Source organism: Lissotriton vulgaris, chromosome 2_1 (assembly GCF_964263255.1).
Source record: "Lissotriton vulgaris chromosome 2_1, aLisVul1.2, whole genome shotgun sequence".
Classification (NCBI taxonomy): domain Eukaryota; kingdom Metazoa; phylum Chordata; class Amphibia; order Caudata; family Salamandridae; genus Lissotriton; species Lissotriton vulgaris.
The window spans coordinates 617,275,399-617,296,218 of record NC_141687.1 but is presented as its reverse complement, the minus strand read 5'-3'; positions in this window follow the sequence as shown (position 1 = coordinate 617,296,218).

The following is a 20,820-nucleotide window of genomic DNA, read 5'->3' as shown; positions in this document are numbered from 1 at the left end:
GGACAGTGGCACTAAGAAGAGAAGAGGTCAGAGGGTTGCGAAGAATACCATTATTTGGGCTGTGGGAGAACATAATGCAAGAGTTGCAATTGCTGCATGATACCCCTTCAGAAGGACAGACGATAAGCAGACCTTAATGGTGCAAACATGGAGTGCTCCACGTCCAAATTCGTCTGCGATGACCCTGACCATGCATATTGTGGTTCGGATGGTCTCTGCCTCAGACCCTGTCACATGACCACCCATTAGCACTGGACGCCCACATAAGGGGAGACGAGGAGGGGTTAAGCACACCAAAATACTGTAAATAGGTACACAATGAAACAGTGGAGGAACACCACAAAGAGATATGAGATAAAGAAAGAAGACATACATAAAGTGTGACCCTACTGTTGCGATCTGAAGCCAACGTTATTTATTAAAGACCGTTTATGATATACTGAACCATTTACTTTAGCCAATATCTTATGATGGTGACGAATATAAGCTCTGAAATACATTTTCCTATAATATACCTCATGATACCTTGTACTGTGACAAAATCTAATAAAAATGGTTTACAAAAAAAAGAGCACAAGACCACATGCCTGTGTGATTGAAGCCTTGAATGCGCAAAACCTAGAGGTTAGTACAGACAATGAAAGGGGTGTTCAGGGAACTCAAGAGTGGACCCAAAGACCCTTAGATTTTAGGCCAGTGGACCGACCGATTCAACTTCAGGCCCTGAGAACTGAGTGACAAACCCGCGGCTAGTTCCCAAATCGGATGTACGACATTACAACGCATGCTTTTACATCGCATGCTTTTACAACGCGGATTTTACAACTCATACCATTAGAATGCATAGTGCTTTGGGGCGCTGAATAGTGAATAGTTTAATTTACTATTCCAACTCCACTCCCCGTGGATAGTAGGGAAGGTGTTGGACAGTAAATGAAACCTATTCCCTATCCTAGAGCGCCCCCCAGCGCAATGCATTGTAATGGTTTGCGTTGTAAAAGTTGCGTCGTAAAGGTACTGCGTGGTAAAAGTTGCGTTGTAAGTGATGTTTCCCCCAGATCTAATTGTCAGAGTAGCAATTTTACACTGCTCTGTTTAGCTATATTAATTCACGTTTAATGCATGTAGAAAGACACAAACGTATATTATCTCATATGGAAACTATCCATCAACCTAAACCAAAATCTTTCGGGTAAGCGTGATCACGGCAACTCCAGTTTCATAACAAACGTCAGTTGTTATTGAGATTGTCACGGGCACAAAATTCTATTACTGCCGCTGTACAAATACATGAAATATTTTTGTATCCTACAATATTTTTCAAAGTATTCACTACAATATTTAAACCTGATTCTCCTAAAACGATGCTTAGGAGAGTAAATGAGAGTGAACACCAGCGAGACGAAAGCTACGAGCACGAACGGACACAGAAGGCAGACAAAAGAGAGGAGTAACTTGAGATAAAAGTCTGAAACGGAGGGAGAGAGCGAGGAACTGCTGGTCCCACCTTTGCGAATCCAATGAACAAATGCAGAATGGGCGGCACTCAGCAGCTGCCACACTCGGTGTCCACACTCACAGCACTCTCGAGGGTCTGCTGACAGCAGAAGGACACTAGGGGTAGAGGCCGTTGAGCGACACCTCAAGCCAGACCAGGAAGCGCACGGGGACGAAGCCTCAGCCTCGTCACGCTGACTCAGCACATCCTACTATCAGTGAGGCCTCACACTCCCAGTCACATCCTGCATAATGCCTCCTCCCAGGCACTCGAAACACTATGCTGCAGGCCCATCTCTCATGGGGGGCCTTACAATTGGCCCAGGAGCCCCTACTTGTTGCCCCCAGTGCAAGCTCCAGAAGTGACTGTGTGCAACCGTGAAGGGGAAGGCTGCAGCTTGCTCTGTCCATCTCATGTCACGGCCTCCTTGGGTCCGCAGCTGCTCTCTGAGTGAGATGGTAGGGTATAGCTCACCTGCTGTCCAAGGCTGCCTCGTGCAGCCATCACGACTTAAGGGCACCCTTTCCCTTAAGTCCACATGCCCAATTTCCTACGCATGCACCTCTCCTTGTCCAGTTATCGGCGCGGGGCGGAGACGCTGGCGCCGTGAGCGTGCGCTCGACCAAATCTGCGCGTGGCCAGCTCTTGTCGCTCCCTCTCCCATTCACAATGCTGCGCGCGTGCACAGCTCTTGTCTCGTTTTGTTGGATTTTGTAGCTGAAACGATCGCTATAGTTCTCCGGCGAGAACGTGCTTCGCTCGTTTCTAGCTGAGACCTAAAAATGACAAGCATGCAAATACATATACCCAGACGTGGGTCCCGTGCCCACCATGCCACTGGAATCAAACAATCCTGGCTGATGAGGGCTGAAAGCCTGAAATCGGTCCTAGGATGCTTGTTTACAGTCCTGGCCTGGCAGTTCGGGCTGGACTGTTCCCATTCGGCGCAGGGTCAAGACTGATTTGCATATGGCTGGGTCCAAACTGGAATGGCATGGTGAGCAAAAAAATGATGGATTTAAGCCCAGATCTCTGTACTGGGGTGAATGTATGACATTGTTCTACATTCTGCTCATCAATTGTTCTTTTTGCATTTGTCACCCCCAGTGGGTCGGGTATGCCGAGACATGGGTCCAGTGCTCTCCATGCCACTGGAATCAAGCTATCCTGGCTGATGAGGGCTGAAAGCCCGAATCCGGTCCTAGGATATTTATTTCCAGTCCTTGGAGGACCTGGCCTGGCAGTTCGGGCTGGACTGTTCCCATTGGACACAGGGTCAAGCTGGATTTGCATATGGCTGAGTCCAAACTGGAATGGCATGGCATGGATTTAGGCCCAGGTCTCTGTATTGGCGTGCATGTATGACATTGTTCTGCATTCTGTCCATCAATTGTTCTTTTTGCAAATACATATAATAAATAGGTTAAAATTGACAAGCAAGCAGATACATATATTAAATAGATAAAAAATGACAAGGAAGCAAATACAGTGTGTAGGAAGGTACATCCTGACTATGGTTGCCCCAACTTTTTGCCCTGTGTTTTAGCTGGTTTTGGACATAGTCGACCTGGCAATCAGGACCCCAGGCCTACTGCTCTCTCTTTAAAATGGATTCCATGTACCCTAGGTACATTTCCAATTGGTACTGGGCCACCCTATCAGACCCTGTAACTCAGGGCATGGGTGTACCCAGGGCTGCCAGGGGCTGCAGCATGTATTATGCCACCCCTGGCTGGCCTCCTAAATTTGACACAACTGGCTGCATGACAGCTGGGGCAAAGTCGTGTAATCACCCTTTGCTGTAGGTGTAGTATACCTATACCTAACCCTAAAATGGACACACAGATTCCTATCAGTCACTCCTATGGCAGGCCTTGACAATCCTAAAGGCAGAGTGCTTGGAATCATGTGAGATGGTGCTCTGGCATGAGCTGAGCCTGTCTGCAGCTTGCGGAACCAAGTCCTAATAGCTGTTCCATGATAACGCATACCATATACTCTTGAGTGCATTATAATCCTCGCGGTTAAATGCTAACTTTGGTATTGCCTTATCAAAACATGTCGAGTAAGGTGTCATACGAATTGGAATACTAACCCCTCGCCAATTCTGGCGACGGGGTTAGCATTCCACCCTTCTAGAGGGACACGACATGTATGTAACTGTGAACCCCGGTTAAAGTTAACTGAAGCCTCAGCTCCACAAAATGGATGCTGCCACCACAGACACGAGTCTGACCTCCTGCTGCTGGGAGCCCTTCCAGCGAGGGAGGCCTGGACAAAGGGTTTCCTGTCCGGGGCGGTGCTAGCACCGTCCCAGACATGGTTTTGTGTATCCTGGGTAGGCAGAGCTTTTCAGGAAGGTGACTGCTGAGTGGCACCCCGGTGCTCACTACGCATAGGCCGGTCAGAACCAGTTCCAGGGGCACACCAGCCCCTGGCCTGGGGAAGTCCGGCATGGCAGAGGGGTGTAACCACCCCCCACCTAGTCCCACCCATAGGCAGGACCTAGTCACCGGGTCAGCCCCCTTTTTTAGTATAAAGATGGGAGCGGGCCCCCTGTTAAAATTAGATCATCTTTGGAATCAAGACACGACTTTCTGCGAAAGGACTTCACGATTTCTTCTTCAAGATTCTCCCTTGTGGCTAAGGAGTAGTCACCCTGCATCCGCAGGCACCATCCTAAAGAACACTGCGGTCTGCTGCAAGTCCTTCATCACGAATCCGACGACCCAGCTCGACGAGACCCGGCTTCCCTGGCACCTCTGACCTCTACTCACCTCTACAGCAAAGCTGAGAACCGTGAGTGCGACGAGACCTCGAGGGACCGACGATCGCCAAGACTGCACGACATCTTTACTGCAAGCCCACCGTGTCCTCCACGGGTGAGTGCTTTGGGGTCCGAGAAGCCCCGACCCTGCGCAGCTCCAGCACCCAAGATCAGCCTCCCTGCATCTCCACGATCTGCGTGGGGCCGTTCTGCTGTTTGCTGTGCACCGCGTTGTTTGGCTACTAGCCGGCTGGCTTGTGGCCTTCTGAACGACGCCCGACGACATCACTGCTGCTGGTCTGGTTGCTCCAGACTGGCCCTTGCTTCCTTCTTGAAGAGAGGCACCCCGGACCCTCCTGGTCCACTCCAGACGCCATTTTAGGTCCACCGCGTGGGCTTGAATTTGCCAAGGCTTTGTTGCCCAATCCTGGGTCCAGCGACGCCGACAGCTTCTATCTTCGTGGGACAGCTCGATCCTCCTTCCTGGTCGCCGACAACGCCTCCTGGTCCGTGAGATCTCCGAGCCCAGCGTCACCCACACGCCTTGTCGAGGTGGCTACCATCCGGTGCCCTCCTGGTGCCCACTGACTACTGGCTAGTAGTCTCGAACTTGGTCCCCTCTGCTTTCAGGTGTCATCTTCCATCGATCCAGGCTTGGATCCACCGAACTTTCTTCACTGGTCGCCTGCCAGCAACTTCTTTCTTCCAGGCTCCTGGTCCGTCAACGAGGATTCCCGACGTCTTTTGAGTCCTATGCAGCTGCAGCCCCTGGGCTAGGTAACTTCGGCATTTCGGTGCTCCAGCATAGCCTCACTATCCAAGGGTCAGAATCTACTTTCGTTTTCTCCCTACCAGGTCGGGTTCGCCCGAGAACACTAACTTTGCAAATTCTAGCTACCATAGACTTTGTCCCGCATCTCGCGTGAGAGTGCACACACTGCGCCCGAGTCCCCTGGGTCTCCTAGAAGTAATCTAACGATTCTATAGTCAAGTCCTAGCGATTCCAAAGGCTATTAGTACTGTACTTACCTGCTAGTAATTTCGCATTCCACTTTTCAAGTATATGGTTTTCCGTGCCCCTCGGGCATTTGTATATACTGTGCTAACTTAAGTATTTTTGTAAGAGATTTGGTTTGTGCTTAGTACCCTGTCCTCATAAAGAGTACAGGGCTGTTGTGATCTTTAATAAATAACTGTTTATTTTCATAACACTTGTGTGGTGTCCTTTCACTTGGTGTTCAAGGGGTATATGTGGTATAACAGCTGGCTTAACACGCCCTCTCGAGTCTTTAGCCTTAGACTGCTCGTATCCACGCTACTAGGATAGCTGGTCTATAAGGTTGACTTACAACCAATCATCAATAAGGGTTGCTGGACTGATACATAGTGTTCACTAGAATAGTGACCACTGCATATCAGGCCACCTTCTCACATTGGTGAGCAGCGGTTGGGATTTGAGCTTGCTGTTGTTTTACCACACGTATCCTAAGAATATCTTGTTGAAAGATCACATAAGTACTGTTAGGTACATATAACTGAAGCTTAGAATACTCTGAGTTCTACTGAACCAGCTGTTGCAGCTCCTCAAGGCCTAGCACACCTTGGCTGCAACTCTTAGCAAGGGATCAGTAGGTAAACACATAGTGTAGGTAGGTGCATCACTTACACCACACTAGAAACAGTATGTCGGACAAAGGAGGAAACTCTGAGTCTCCCCTTGTGTCAGCTGACCCTCCACAGGTCATCCCTTCAAGATATACTGTGCTGAGCTTCAAGGAGTTAAGACAGGTGTGTCACTCCAGGAAGATCAAGCAGGGGTCTAACCCCACAACTTCCTTTCTGATTGGTCTCTTGGAGACTTATGATGCCAGAAAAGCTGAGACCCTTCTTAGCTCTTCTAATCCAGAAGGAGGCATGCCTCCCCTTGAGGGAACCAGAGGTGACCCTGACCTCATCCACCTCTCAACTGAGAATGAAGATGTAGAGGATGATGAGGATGAGGATCCCTCTGGGGATGAGGCAAATAAGGGACAGGTAGAAGTCGTTAGACTAAGCAGGTCCAACTTAAGCAAACATGACAGTGGTACTGGGGGACCCCTGGAGCCACTATCAGGTCAGCTTAACATTGGGAATGGACGAGCCAGATCTCTATCAAGAGACTCTGGCAGATCCCTTCAAACCAATGGCTCTCACAACTCTTCTCAAAGAGGGATGACATCCCCTCAGAGGAGAGTGTATGAAGCTAAAGAAAGGGCAGCCAATCTGAGGATTGAAAGGGAAGAACTTGCCCTGGCCAAAGAGAGGCTTGCCTTTGCTAGAGAGCAACAGTTAAGTGGGGTAGTCCCCACTGGTGGCAGCATTGTACCTAGCAATAGGGAAAGGAGTTTTGATACAAAGCACCTGAATAAGATAGTGCCCCCCTTTAAAGAAGGGGATGACATCCACAAATGGATTACTGCTTTGGAGAGAGCCTGCAGTGCACTGTGCAGGGTGTTCCCCAAAGTCAGTGGGCAGCTATCTTGTGGCTCTCCTTTGATGGTAAAGGTAGAGATAAGCTCCTCACCACAAGGGTGGAGGATGCTAACAATTACAAAATCTTGAAGAATACACTGGTTGATGGGTTTGGTTTAACCACTGAACAATACAGGATGCTGTTCAGAGACACCCAGAAAACTCAGTCTCAAGATTGGACTGACTTTGTTGATTGTGCCACTAAGGCTTTTGAAGGCTGGCTACTGGGTAGTAAGGTTACTGATTTTAAAGGATTGTATAATCTAATTATGAGGGAGCAAATCTTAAATAATTGTCAGAACCAGTTATTACATCAGCACCTGGTAGACTCTGATCTGACCTCTCCACAGGAATTGGGTAAGAGGGCAGACAAATGGGTCAGAACCAGGGTTAGGCCTAAAAACCAGGGTGGTGACCAGAAAAAGGAATCAACCAAGCCTCAAGAGAAGGGTGGGGATAAATCCACAGAGAAGACTTCCCAAGGGCCCCAAAACTCCAACAAGGGTGGTGGGTCCCAGAACACTCCTTCAGAACAGAAGAAACCTTATTGCCATACCTGTAAACAGGTGGGCCATTACAAAAGTGATGCCAGTTGCCCTAAAAATGGTAAGAAGGGAAATATGCCCCCAGGTAATACTCCTAAACCTCCTGTTACCACTAGTGGTAATCCCCCAGGTGGTGGGAGTGCCCCCAAGAATGTGGTGGGCATTACTTTGGGCAATCAGGAGGACTATGGCCTAGCCAGGTTCCCTGACCACACTCTTGTTTGTGAGACTGGCATGGGGTTTCCCAACTTCACTACTGGACCCCACATTTTGGGAAAGTATAGACAAGAAGTTTTATTGAATGGTCAGAAAGTTGAGGCATTCAGAGACACAGGGGCCAGCCTCACCATGGTGAGTGACCATCTGGTCCCCTCTGCTCAACTGACCCCTGGTTTTACTTATCAGGTGACAGACATTCATGGAATGAAGAGAAGGCATCCCATGGCAGTGGTCAAGCTCAGCTGGGGTAATGTCACAGGGCCCATGAGAGTGGCAGTGACAGATAACCTACCTGTAGATTGCTTACTGGGGAATGACCTGGAACTCTCAGCATGGGCTGAGGTGGAACAAGAAACTCATTCCAGAATGATAGGCCTATCCAGACAGGTTAGTGGGGCAGTAATAGCTACAGCCCCAGTCCAAGCACCACTCCTCTCTGAAAAGGTTGGAAGGGCAGTGGTAGCCACTGCCCAGGCTCAGACAGACATTCCAGAACAGGATAGGAGGTCTGTGACAGTCACAGCCCAAACACAGACTGAGTGCCCTCCTGAAAAGGTTGGCAAGGTTGAAATGGTCTCAGCCTCTACTCAAACAGATAGTGAGGTTGTGAAGCCTGAAACAATGGATCACTCCACTCAAACAGGGAGCATTGAGGAGGAAGAAGAGTCTTCCCCCTCCCAGACACTAGGTGAGAACCAGCCTCATCAGGGAACTGACTCTACCCCTGTTGAAGGAACTGCCCCAGAGGTAGTCAGGCCTAGCCTGGCAGAGCCCCTGATGGCAGTGGACCCTTCCCAGGTGGGACCCAGTCTGGAGCAGGTAACCTGCACCTCCCTACCCTGCCTCAGTCAGCCCAGGGCTGAAGAGGACAGGGAGGCCAGTGGTGGACCCCAAAGGGCCCCCTGTCCAAAAGAACCCCTCAATCAGCAGATTAGGATCACTGAAGCTGGTAAACCTAGCCAAGTGAAAATAAGTCAGACTCCTGAGGGATCCCCCTTAAAAGTAGTTAGGGAACTCCCACAGCTGGACACTGTTGGGCACAGCCAAACATGGGGCCTAAAAACCCCAGACCTGACCTGTCCCTCCAGTAAGCCAAACAGAGGGACTCAGCCTCCAGCTTTAGGTAGCCAGAGGCTGACCCTGAGAGCTCAGTGCACCTCAGCTAAAGAAAGAAAGGCACACATGATGAATGGTGATTGGAGGAAGTTGAGCCCAAAGGTAGAGGAGCCTCACTTCAGTACTCCATCCCAGCATCAGCCTTCTTCTTTCCCAAGACACACCAGAGACGGAGATTCCCTATGGTGGAGACCCTCAGATACCCTTAGGGTGAGGGGTTGCCTAGTGGACCATGACACAGGGGGAAACCAAGCCAGAGCTGGTCCTTCCTTATATGGCCACTTAGGTAATAGAGGCTTACCTGGACAAGGATAGCCTTATCTCCTTTCGTTTGGGGGGGGGGGGGGGGTTGTGTAGGAAGGTACATCCTGACTATGGTTGCCCCAACTTTTTGCCCTGTGTTTTAGCTGGTTTTGGACATAGTCGACCTGGGATCCTGCCAATCAGGACCCCAGGCCTACTGCTCTCTCTTTAAAATGGATTCCATGTACCCTAGGTACATTTCCAATTGGTACTGGGCCACCCTATCAGACCCTGTAACTCAGGGCAACGGTGTACCCAGGGCTGCCAGGGGCTGCAGCATGTATTATGCCACCCCTGGCTGGCCTCCTAAATTTGACACAACTGGCTGCATGACAGCTGGGGCAAAGTCGTGTAATCACCCTTTGCTGTAGGTGTAGTATACCTATACCTAACCCTAAAATGGACACACAGATTCCTATCAGTCACTCCTATGGCAGGCCTTGACAATCCTGAAGGCAGAGTGCTTGGAATCGTGTGAGATGGTGCTCTGGCATGAGCTGAGCCTGTCTGCAGCTTGCGGAACCAAGTCCTAATAGCTGTTCCATGATAACGCATACCATATACTCTTAAGTGCATTATAATCCTCGCGGTTAAATGCTAACTTTGGTATTGCTTTATCAAAACATGTCGAGTAAGGTGTCATACGAATTGGAATACTAACCCCTCGCCAATTCTGGCGACGGGGTTAGCATTCCACCCTTCTAGAGGGACACGACATGTATGTAACTGTGAACCCCGGTTAAAGTTAACTGAAGCCTCAGCTCCACAAAATGGATGCTGCCACCACAGACACGAGTCTGACCTCCTGCTGCTGGGAGCCCTTCCAGCGAGGGAGGCCTGGACAAAGGGTTTCCTGTCCGGGGCGGTGCTAGCACCGTCCCAGACATGGTTTTGTGTATCCTGGGTAGGCAGGGCTTTTCAGGAAGGTGACTGCTGAGTGGCACCCCGGTGCTCACTACGCATAGGCCGGTCAGAACCAGTTCCAGGGGCACACCAGCCCCTGGCCTGGGGAAGTCCGGCATGGCAGAGGGGTGTAACCACCCCCCACCTAGTCCCACCCATAGGCAGGACCTAGTCACCGGGTCAGCCCCCTTTTTTAGTATAAAGATGGGAGCGGGCCCCCTGTTAAAATTAGATCATCTTTGGAATCAAGACACGACTTTCTGCGAAAGGACTTCACGATTTCTTCTTCAAGATTCTCCCTTGTGGCTAAGGAGTAGTCACCCTGCATCCGCAGGCACCATCCTAAAGAACACTGCGGTCTGCTGCAAGTCCTTCATCACGAATCCGACGACCCAGCTCGACGAGACCCGGCTTCCCTGGCACCTCTGACCTCTACTCACCTCTACAGCAAAGCTGAGAACCGTGAGTGCGACGAGACCTCGAGGGACCGACGATCGCCAAGACTGCACGACATCTTTACTGCAAGCCCACCGTGTCCTCCACGGGTGAGTGCTTTGGGGTCCGAGAAGCCCCGACCCTGCGCAGCTCCAGCACCCAAGATCAGCCTCCCTGCATCTCCACGATCTGCGTGGGGCCCTTCTGCTGTTTGCTGTGCACCGCGTTGTTTGGCTACTAGCCGGCTGGCTTGTGGCCTTCTGAACGACGCCCGACGACATCACTGCTGCTGGTCTGGTTGCTCCAGACTGGCCCTTGCTTCCTTCTTGAAGAGAGGCACCCCGGACCCTCCTGGTCCACTCCAGACGCCATTTTAGGTCCACCGCGTGGGCTTGAATTTGCCAAGGCTTTGTTGCCCAATCCTGGGTCCAGTGACGCCGACAGCTTCTATCTTCGCGGGACAGCTCGATCCTCCTTCCTGGTCACCGACAACGCCTCCTGGTCCGTGAGATCTCCGAGCCCAGCGTCACCCACACGCCTTGTCGAGGTGGCTACCATCCGGTGCCCTCCTGGTGCCCACTGACTACTGGCTAGTAGTCTCGAACTTGGTCCCCTCTGCTTTCAGGTGTCATCTTCCATCGATCCAGGCTTGGATCCACCGAACTTTCTTCACTGGTCGCCTGCCAGCAACTTCTTTCTTCCAGGCTCCTGGTCCGTCAACGAGGATTCCCGACGTCTTTTGAGTCCTATGCAGCTGCAGCCCCTGGGCTAGGTAACTTTGGCATTTCGGTGCCCCAGCATAGCCTCACTATCCAAGGGTCAGAATCTACTTTCGTTTTCTCCCTACCAGGTCGGGTTCGCCCGAGAACACTAACTTTGCAAATTCTAGCTACCATAGACTTTGTCCCGCATCTCGCGTGAGAGTGCACACACTGCGCCCGAGTCCCCTGGGTCTCCTAGAAGTAATCTAACGATTCTATAGTCAAGTCCTAGCGATTCCAAAGGCTATTAGTACTGTACTTACCTGCTAGTAATTTCGCATTCCACTTTTCAAGTATATGGTTTTCCGTGCCCCTCGGGCATTTGTATATACTGTGCTAACTTAAGTATTTTTGTAAGAGATTTGGTTTGTGCTTAGTACCCTGTCCTCATAAAGAGTACAGGGCTGTTGTGATCTTTAATAAATAACTGTTTATTTTCATAACACTTGTGTGGTGTCCTTTCACTTGGTGTTCAAGGGGTATATGTGGTATAACAGCTGGCTTAACACGCCCTCTCGAGTCTTTAGCCTTAGACTGCTCGTATCCACGCTACTAGGATAGCTGGTCTATAAGGTTGACTTACAACCAATCATCAATAAGGGTTGCTGGACTGATACATAGTGTTCACTAGAATAGTGACCACTGCATATCAGGCCACCTTCTCACACAGTGCAAGACATATTCAAACATCCCATTAGCCCAACTACAGCTTCCAACTAGCAGACATCAACAACTAACTCCCCCACCTACAGTTACCCCTTGCCAAGCTGTCATGTATAGAGTGCCATTATGTCCAGCATCCTCAAAATTCACAACAGTAGTTCCAGATCTCACTCAAGACGACCCATGCAAGGTCAGATATTACCACCCTCTAGATCCACCTGAGAAATCAGGGAGCTAGCGTATCAGAGTCAACGTCTGGGGCCAACAAGAAATCCACAAGGTGTTCCCATGCTCTAGTCCTTTCAATCATTCCGGCATTCTCTTCAACTCCAGAAACAACACAACACTCTCAAGACCTGCTCATTTAACAGGTCTTCTTGCCATCTAGTCATTCGAGGGCCACACGCAGACTTTCAGTGAATTGTCAATTCACGTTTTGCCAGACTTAATTCCAACCCGGTAAATCTTGTAGTAGTTTTCCTCTTTGTGGGGAGAGGCTATCCCCCAAAAAGCAGGCCAAATGTGTACAACGGATCACCCGTAAAGTTATTCTGTTTACACAGTCAATTACTGCCTCCCAGAACCCCACTAAGGATGGGCAAGACCATACCATATGGAGCCTTTCTGCCTCCAACTCCCCACATCCCGGATGATTCGCAGCAGCAGTGGCATTGAACTGATTGTTCTTGCCTGTGTAAGGTAAGCTCTGTGCAGAATGTAAAAATGAATTGATTGAAACCTGGCATTTAGAGAGGTAGATGTGCTGAGATCTTCTCCCAGTCCATATCAGCAATTTGAAGTTCCAGGTCTATCTGCCATTTCACTTTTTGATCAGTGCGGAGAGTAAGCACGCTAGCACGAATAGAACGTACAACAAGAATTGACCAATTAATCAAAGAGGGTGGACTAGTAGCAATAAAAGTAAAGTCCAGAACCCATGCTCCTATGTTATGCTTCATCATAGGGCTTTGCTACTCGTGGGGCCAGCACTGCAATGCACCACGGGCCCCACAAGAGGGCTATTTGGTAGATGTCTTCTCTTTTTGAAGTTATGATGAGTGAGGGAATGGGGAAATAGGGTAGTATGTATAGTGAGATGTTTTTTAAACCTACCTCAGGGGTACTGTTCGGTTTTAATCAGTGGTCCCCTTGGCATGCCTAAAAATAAGAACATGCGTGTTGTCAGTGGGATATTATGAACCGTGACAATCTCACAGTGTATCTAACAAGGTCAACATGTTTCGCACTGAGTGGTCCAGGAGGAATCTGTGACTGCTCTTATCCATACTCTACACTAAAACCGGATATGTGACTGGGTTTGGAGGTAATCATTAGAGATAGCTGAGGTTCGTTATACCTACATGTATGTAGAATGCCTAGCTAGATCTCAAATTCCAACCTAAAAGAATAAAGAGATAGTACAGAAAAGAGGTTCACATGTATGTGATACACATATCACAAATAACATTTGAGAGTCCTTCATAGGAAATCTAGTTGGGATTCTCCATAGTCAAGATTACTGGTTTTCCCAATACACATAAAACATGCTTGGAGCACAGCCGTATAGTCATGTAACAGGCACCATTATAACAAGACAGACAAACATACATATATGGCTATCATATACCCACACAATATTGTATCCCAGCTAAGGGTAGGGAAGGCATCTTACCCTGCTGGTTTAAAAAGAACAACCACCTTAGTATCACACAGCATTTAGGGGTCTAGGAAAGAACACATTACCCATGATGCATAAATATACATTCAGAGGAGTAGTAAAGGGAAACACATGATGCATAAACCTACACATTCAGCGGTGTTAAGAACAAAGCACATGATGCAATAAAATACACTCAGAGGTGCGGCGCAAGAAGACACATGATGCCTAAAACATTCAGAGGTGCAGCGCAGGGAAAAGGAAGACACATGATGCCTAAAAACATTCAGAGGTGCCAGAATCATACAATAGCGCAAAAACACACAGTAGGCAGTTACCATCCTAGACATAGCAGATAACCACATTGCGCACAACTTACATAAGCCACCACCTGTGGCAGTCCCTAGGCCAACTGGCCTTGTTGGGGCAAAGATGCCCTGGGTCCAAATGTCAGGGCGCGCTGCCATGCAGCGCCAGTCCAAAGTAAAGGCCTAAACGTGGCAGCTGCCCACAAAGTGCTGGGCAGCTGTAAGCAGTCACCAAAAAGGCCTAAACGGTGCAGCTGCCCACTAATTGCTGGGCAGCTGTGAATCATAAAAACTGTGGCAGGGGGCTCTGAAATAAAGATGTGCCCCTTGAGCCTAAACTACGCCACACTGAGCCACACAGGCTCTGCAGCAAATCCTCTCTCTGGAGCCCTCTGGCTCCACAATAAAATGGCCCCCTGAGCCTAGCAGACTCTTAGAACAACTGTGGGGTTGTTGGCGCCCCCTCTGGGGCTCGACGTCAAGAAAATGGCCCCCGAGCCTCTCTGGGTTTTTAAATCACATAGGGCACCTCGAGCCTCTCTGGGCCCATAAAACAAATGGAGGCGGGGAGCCTCTCGGGGGCCCAAACTCAAATGATGCCCCCAGCGCCTCATGGCTCCAAACAATACAATTGTCAGGTCCAACGGTCCTCAGGATCTCACGATGCTCTATAGGGTCCACCTCTCGACAGCCCCTGGGTCTGAATGAGAACAGACGCACAGGAATGATCGAGCGAGGGATATCAGGAAGGTAAGGGTGGGAACAGCGGGGAAGGGAAGCTGAAACGAGAACAAGGCACCATGAGACAAGCACAGACTAAATATGCAATACACTTAGCATAAACATGTAGCCCCACCCTTGTGTGAATTGAATGAGTTATACCTGGTAGGAATAAATGGGAGGCTTTGCCTGGCAATCATAAAAGGTTGAATAGGATGATAAGTCTAGAATACAAGAACCGATGGTCAGTATCTTCACTCAGCAAGATTCATAGTACATTACACATTACCAGTACTACATACCAACGTAAATGTAAAATGGGGCTTCAACAGGGGTCAGTATGGAAGTTAGCCTGCCAGGCGAAGCTCATAAGCCCCTGTTGTCAGAAAGGAAGAAAAGGAGACAACAATTATTGTCTTCACTCCCGAATTTGCATTGCCCGGTTACTTCACCTGACAATACACTATGCTGTACACAAGGAGTACTATAAAAGTCCTGGGTCCTGAAGTGATAGAGACTCATAAACAAAGCAAACCAACAATGTCTTCCGTTTGGCTGGTGAACCACAGAATATATGCACCTTTTAGAATACAATGTCTCTCTGCAGGTAAGTCCGTAGTACCCCCTTAGGAACAAGGTAAATGCACGGGGGATGTCTGAAAGAACAATAGCCCTGGAAGTCTAAATTCAGGTGGTACCCAGAGCAAGGAATGGCAGTTCACAGAAACAGTGTTCCCACGAAAATCCACACAACCAAACACTGTAAACACTGCCTGGAAACCGGCGTCTCACTAGCCAGTGAAACGCTAGAGCCTCAGCCGAGAACTCCACTGAAATGGGAAGCTCCAGCCGACGCCACCCCTAGACAGAAGCGGAAAGCTTCTATTGCACTCACCAGCCGGTACTGAGTACACTCGCAAAAGGATACGCTGGAAACTCTCGATCTTACCACGATCAGGATCGGAACCAGAATCAACGGCGGCGCCTTCTGTTTCCTCGCCGGTAATGTTCTCTGCGCGTGTGACGTCATCACACGGGCGTCGCGCGCGCAGTACCTGGAAACATGGGAAATGTAGTTTGTTGAGATTAGATCGCGTCTCAAGGCAGGGTTCGCGCCTAACCTCCGCTGTGAGATCTAACAGTACATCCCTCTCCCGAAGAACACTGACAGAGACAAGGTTTGGTCGGAAAGCGTTGATGGAACATCCTCACAAACCTGGGTGCATGGACATTGGATGCAGGCTCCCAGGAGTTTTCTTCATTACCATAACCCTTCCAAGCCACCAAATACCACAATCTGGTGCGGTATATCTTAGAGTCCACAATTCCTCTCACCTCATAGTCTTCATCGCTATCCACAGCGATCTCAGCAGGCACCAGTTTTCTGTGCATTCTCGAGGGTTTCACCAAAGACACATGAAAGGCAGGATGAATGCGTAAGGAGGATGGCAGAGCCAGTTTAACCACCACAGGGTTAATGAGCTTAATGATCTTGTACGGGCCTATATATTTGGGATTGAACACACTATAACGCTTAAAGCGTATGTTTTTGGTGGACAACCAGACGTAATCACCCACCTTGTATACAGGCCCGCTCGTCTGTGCTTATCCTCATAGGCCTTGTACCTCGCTTTAGACTGTCTTAACTGGCTCTTGACATGCTGCCATGTCTTATGAATACTCCGTAGTCTTTCTTGTACCTCTGGGACATGGGTGTTTGATGCAGGATGGTGAAATGGCAAGAAATTAGGATGGAAACCATAGGTGCAGTAAAACGGAGCGGTCTTGGTGGAGCCATGTACCGCGCTGTTATACGCTATTTCAGCTAGCCATAGTCTATCCACCCAGTCTTCCTTGGTGACCTCAACATAACATCTCAGATACTGCTTCAGAGTTTGATTAACCCTTTCAGTCTGCCCATCGGTCTGGGGGTGGAAACTGGTGGAGGTACTAGATGTAATTCCTAAGGCTTTACACCATGTCTTCCAAAACCGTGCTGTGAACTGGCTGCCTCTATCTGATATTATCACTCGGGGTAACCCATGTAGCCGTACTATGTTGGTGAGAATAAGTCTGGCTAACCCGCTAGCTGAAGGAACCTGTTTACAAGCGATGAAATGAGCCATCTTAGTTAAATAGTCAACCACCACCAAAATTGCAGTGCACCCCTGATCTTTAGGCATGCCCACTACAAAATCCATGGAAATGTTTTCCCAAGGTAACTCAGGAGTGGGAAGGGGTTGTAGCAAACCAGCCTGTCTAGAGTGTTGCGCCTTCATTTGACTGCAGATAGGACACTCAGCCACCCACTCCGCCACGTCCTTCCGAATGTTAGGCCACCAAAACTGTCTTAAAATCCTCTCCAAGGTTTTACTGAATCCATTATGGCCAGCGCACGGCGCGCTATGGCACCACTGGAACACTTGTTTTCTTAAGGATTGAAGGGGCAACAGCAGCTGTCTCTGTCTCATCGGAAGACCCTGAACCATCTTCCACTCGTTGTGTTCACTCAACCATTTCTTCCATGCGTCATTCTGAATGTTTCTATTTACGCTTCTGAGAAACATCTGGGTACAGGTGACTCCGATCACCTTTTTTGGGTCAATTATGGACTCCTCCTTTGCGTTGCTTTGATCTGTTTTGGTGAACTGTCTTGATAAAGCGTCCGCCTTTCTGTTATCCTTTCCTGGTCGGAATGTGACGATGAAGTCGAAGTCTGCAAAATGCATCATCCAACGCATCTGTCTAGGTGTTAAATGACGTGCAGCAGTCATGTATTGCAAGTTACGATGGTCGGTAAACACTGTTACTACATGTCTTGCTCCCATTAAATGATGTCTCCATTCCAGGAAGGCGGTTCTTATTGCCAACAGTTCCTTTTCAGCAATCACATAATTCTGCTCCGCTGAATTCAGGGTACGAGAGAGGTAAGCAACAGGATGTAACTGGCCAGTTTCAGAGTGACGTTGGGACAATACTGCTCCTACCGCCGTGTCAGAAGCATCCGCTTCAACGATAAAAGGTTTGCCAGGATCCGCGTGCACCAGCACTGGAGCAGAAACAAAAGCCTTCTTAAGGTCATCGAACCCTTTCTGGGCCTCCTCCGTCCATTCGAAGGGCACCTTCTTTCTCAATAACCTTGTCATTGGGGAGGCCATTGCTGAGAAATTTTCAATGAACCTGCGATAGAAGTTCGCGAATCCGATAAAACATTGAATGTCCCTTACGGACTTGGGTATGGGCCAGTTCTTTACTGCTAGGATCTTTCTTTCAGACATTTCCTGCCCATGTGGAGTGAGCATCACCCCTAGAAACTCCACTGATGTAGAATGAAATTCGCACTTGCTGAGTTTGCAGTAGAGTTGATGTTCCAATAAAGTTTTCAATACAGTCTTTACATGTTCCACATGTTGTTCTGTGCTGTCAGAGTAAATCAGGATGTCGTCTATGTAAACCACAACGAAACGATCTAAATATCTTTTGAGAACATCATCTAGGAAAAATTGGAAGGCGGCTGGCGCATTACAGAGCCCGAAGGGCATCACCAGGTACTCGTAAAGGCCAAAGCGGGTCTTGATGGCCGTCTTCCACTCATCACCTGAACGCATCCGAACCAGGTGATAAGCCCCCTTGAGATCCAGTCTCGTGAAAATCACCGCATTTTTAACTTGTTCTAATAATACATTGATGAGCGGCAGGGGATATTTATTTTTGACTGTAATGGCATTTAGAGCCCTATAGTCCGCACAAGCGCGAAGTTCTCCATTAGCCTTCGGGATGAAGAACAACGGGGAGGCTGCTGGGGATTTGGATTCTCGGATAAAACCGATCTTCAGGAGCTTGTCTAAGTAGTCCCGGAGATGTAGGGTTTCCGGCTCCGTAAGTGCATAAACACGCCCTGCTGGGATCTTAGCACCTGGAATCAGTTCTATTTGGCAGTCGTACGACCGATGTGGAGGTAATGATTCCGCCTTCTTTTTGCTGAATACTTCCGCCAATTCGCGATACTCAAATGGTACTTCTACATCTTGTTCAGCCGCGGTAGCGATGTGATGTATACCAGCTAAACCAAAAGCAGGTCCTGATTTCACAGAGAAACAGTTTTGATGACAATACTCTGACGTGAAAAGTATGGTTTGGTTTTCCCAGTCTATGGTGGGGTTGTGTCTACGCAACCATGGAAGACCCAGAATCATTCCATACTGAGGTGCATGAATGATGTTAAAGCACAATCCTTCCTGATGCTCAGCACCCATTGTCATACTAAGCTCTCGGGTTTGCAGTCGAATAGGACCTGAATCCAACTTTCTGCCATCCACTGCATACACTGCTTCAGGAATCTCTTTGTCTACGAGGGCTAAGCCTAACCCTATGGCCTTGGCATGATCCATGAAGCACCCGGTGGCTCCCGAATCCAACATGGCTTTTATGTTTAGTGTTTTCTTTTGTACTTCCAGCCTCACATCCACGAAAAATTGCAGACCGTCCTGTCTCTCAATTCCGTCCAATGAAGGGATGATAAATGAACTTGAAGGACTCCCTTCCTCCACCTTCAAGCATTCTCGTTTCCCGACTCCTTTTCAGCTGCCACCACCGACACCTTTTTGTAGGTGGTTCTGGTTTTGTTTCTGTTAGGGCATTCCCGAATGAAGTGTCCCTTTCTACCGCAATACAGGCATAAGCCTTTCTTCCTTCGGTATTCTCTTTCTTCCGTAGTTAATGGCGACCTCACTGCTCCTATTTCCATGGGTTCAGGTGTAGACTGGCTTGCCCCTTCTGACCCCCTGGGACTTTCGTATCTTGGGGTTAACCGATCCTTTCTACGATTGTCACCCTTACGATCACTCAGACGATGATCTAATCTCAGGACTAGGCTGATCATGTCTTCACATGTAGTAGGCTGAGGATCAATCTGGGCAAGTACATCCTTCATTTCGTCAGTGAGGCCATTATAAAAAATTGCATGTCTTTTTTCTTCCGGCCAATCCGTCTCCGCGATAAGCCTTCTAAAATCGTTGAGATAGGTTATCAGATCCCTATTACCCTGTTTTAGTCCTAACAACTCCCTGTCTGCTGTTAGTGTAGCTGACCTGCGATTGAAAGTTTTTTCAAAATCCGCCCTAAAAGCCTCCCAATCCCTTAACAAAGGATCATCCCTTTTTACCAGTGGTACTGCCCATTGTGCAGCATCCCCAGCTAAATACGAGATTAGATAAGCTACTCTAGCGTGATTGGTGTTGAATACTTTGGGTTTGCAGGAAAAGTGCAATAACACCTGTGTAAGAAACACCTGCACTTTGCCGCTGTCCCCATGAAAACGTTCTGGAGGGGCTAGGGGGATCGGAGTGGGAACTTCCACTACGACAGAGGAGGCCTGCTGAGTACCAGCACTAAATGGGTTACGACTCAACCTATCCACTTGAGCCTGCAGAGCAGCAGTCTCAGTCCTCGATGCCTGCAACTCTGTTTGGACCAGCGCCAGGGCTGCTAAAATATCATCCATTGTGGACATGGTATCGTGAAATCGGGAGGACAATATGTCTTGGGCCGTTGATTCTGTCAGGTCCAACGGTCCTCAGGATCTCACGATGCTCTATAGGGTCCACCTCTCGACAGCCCCTGGGTCTGAATGAGAACAGACGCACAGGAATGATCGAGCGAGGGATATCAGGAAGGTAAGGGTGGGAACAGCGGGGAAGGGAAGCTGAAACGAGAACAAGGCACCATGAGACAAGCACAGACTAAATATGCAATACACTTAGCATAAACATGTAGCCCCACCCTTGTGTGAATTGAATGAGTTATACCTGGTAGGAATAAATGGGAGGCTTTGCCTGGCAATCATAAAAGGTTGAATAGGATGATAAGTCTAGAATACAAGAACCGATGGTCAGTATCTTCACTCAGCAAGATTCATAGTACATTACACATTACCAGTACTACATACCAACGTAAATGTAAAATGGGGCTTCAACAGGGGTCAGTATGGAAGTTAGCCTGCCAGGCGAAGCTCATAAGCCCCTGTTGTCAGAAAGGAAGAAAAGGAGACAACAATTATTGTCTTCACTCCCGAATTTGCATTGCCCGGTTACTTCACCTGACAATACACTATGCTGTACACAAGGAGTACTATAAAAGTCCTGGGTCCTGAAGTGATAGAGACTCATAAACAAAGCAAACCAACAATGTCTTCCGTTTGGCTGGTGAACCACAGAATATATGCACCTTTTAGAATACAATGTCTCTCTGCAGGTAAGTCCGTAGTACCCCCTTAGGAACAAGGTAAATGCACGGGGGATGTCTGAAAGAACAATAGCCCTGGAAGTCTAAATTCAGGTGGTACCCAGAGCAAGGAATGGCAGTTCACAGAAACAGTGTTCCCACGAAAATCCACACAACCAAACACTGTAAACA